This window comes from Coptis chinensis, chromosome 2 (assembly GCF_015680905.1).
Source record: "Coptis chinensis isolate HL-2020 chromosome 2, ASM1568090v1, whole genome shotgun sequence".
In the NCBI taxonomy this organism is placed as follows: Eukaryota; Viridiplantae; Streptophyta; class Magnoliopsida; order Ranunculales; family Ranunculaceae; genus Coptis; species Coptis chinensis.
In genome coordinates this window covers 89,081,566-89,083,207 of record NC_141457.1, presented here as the reverse complement: position 1 = coordinate 89,083,207, position 1,642 = coordinate 89,081,566, and the positions used below count along the sequence as shown (strand labels likewise).

Below are 1,642 nucleotides of genomic sequence, written 5' to 3'. Positions count from 1 at the left end.
CACAACTCTTTTAGAAACTTAGCGAGTCCAGGTATACTTTTTATAGCATCTAGAAAAGGTAGGTTTATAGTCAGATTTTTAAATACTTCTCTAATCTCATCAAAATTCTTGTCCTTTTTAGACACAACTAATCTCTGGGGATACAGTGGTTTATCTCTATATTTAGCATAAGATTCAAAAGTATTATTAGTCTTTGTGTTATTTTTAGCCGTTTTCCATCTAGGTGTCCATATTGGAACTTTTACAGGTGTAGGATCATCAATTTCTATGGTGGTATTTAGTAAGGTTGTACCTCTTGGTTGTGGTTGGACTGGAACTTCTACAGTTGTAGGGTCTTCAGTTTCTATGACAGTATTCGGTATAGTTTCATTTTCATCTTCCGTTTGCAGGCGATCTATAAACATAGTCACTTTGTTATCAACTACTCTCCCTGAACGAAAGGTAGTGACTGTCTGTAGGTCCCCTTGGTTTATATTACTATTACAGTGAATATTGTTTATTTCAAAGGCGGTGTTTGTTGACTTAGGATTAGGCACTGCTTGACCTGGAAACACGCCTGTTTGGTTATTATTTTGGTTAGGAGACATGTCAATAACCTTTTGGCACAAAGACTGGATCATTTGCATCATTTGTTTCATCATATTAGAGTTTTGATCATGCTGATCTTTCATCAAGTTTGAGTTTTGTTGCACAATTTGATTTTGTTTTTCCAACAAGGTCACTACTACTTTGTCTGTAGATGGTTGGACTAGAATTAAGGTTTGTTGAGCGTTCATGTCTTGATGTTGATAGTTCTGGGTCATGGGCACTAAACCTCTATTCTGGTCACCTTAGTTTCCTTGTCCTTGATGTTGAGTTAACTGGTTGAAGTGAGATGGTTGTGGTGGTGGTTGTGCATAGACAAGAGGACAATAGAAGTCGAAATGCTCAAGACTAAAACAGACATTACAACGAGTAGAGTTAATGTTCATGACTGGAGTGGGTTGTTGTTGAACAGAGAGGGCATCTACCTTTTTAGTGAGGGCATCGATAAGAGTTTTAAGCTCGGGATCATGCTTAACCTCAAAAGAAGGAGTGGAGCGGGAAGATTCGTTACCTCCCTAATTGTTGTTCCTCTTAGATTGATCTTCTAAGAATTTATAAGGCTCCAAGGCTCCTTTACTAAGAAAACTACCCCCAGTCATGATATCTAGAACCTCCTTATGACGATGTAAAAGCCCCTTGAAGAAGGCACGAACAAGCGTGTCTTTCGCAAGATTATGATGCGGACATTCAATGAGAAGATCAGTGAAACGATTCCAGGCCTCTAAAAAGGATTCATGAGGATTCTGGTGGAAGAAATGAATCTTTTGAAATATTTCATCTGTCTTCAGGGGTGGGTAAAACTGTTCCATGAACAACTGAACAAGATTAGCCAATGAGTCCACAGAGTTTACGCGTTTGGGTAGTTAACCAAAGACGCTTTGTCGGGCTAGGGTGAATGGAAACACCCTAAGTTTAACTTGATCCGAACTTACGCTAGGATGATGGAATGTAGTGAGAACTTGTTCTATCTTACGCATGTGTTGATAAGGCTTCTCGTGGTCTAAACCATAGAAAACCGGTAACAAGTTAAATATATTCTGGGGAATTCGAAAATCCC

At 38.8% G+C, this 1,642-nt stretch overlaps 1 non-coding gene across 1 annotated transcript; it reads left to right on the top strand.

The window, feature by feature from the left end:
- Positions 1–1,254: 1,254 nt before the first annotated feature.
- Positions 1,255–1,358, top strand: LOC147518722 (small nucleolar RNA R71). The gene has a single exon (XR_015214599.1). It is a non-coding gene; the product is annotated as a small nucleolar RNA R71 (small nucleolar RNA).
- The last annotated feature ends 284 nt before the right edge of the window (positions 1,359–1,642 follow it).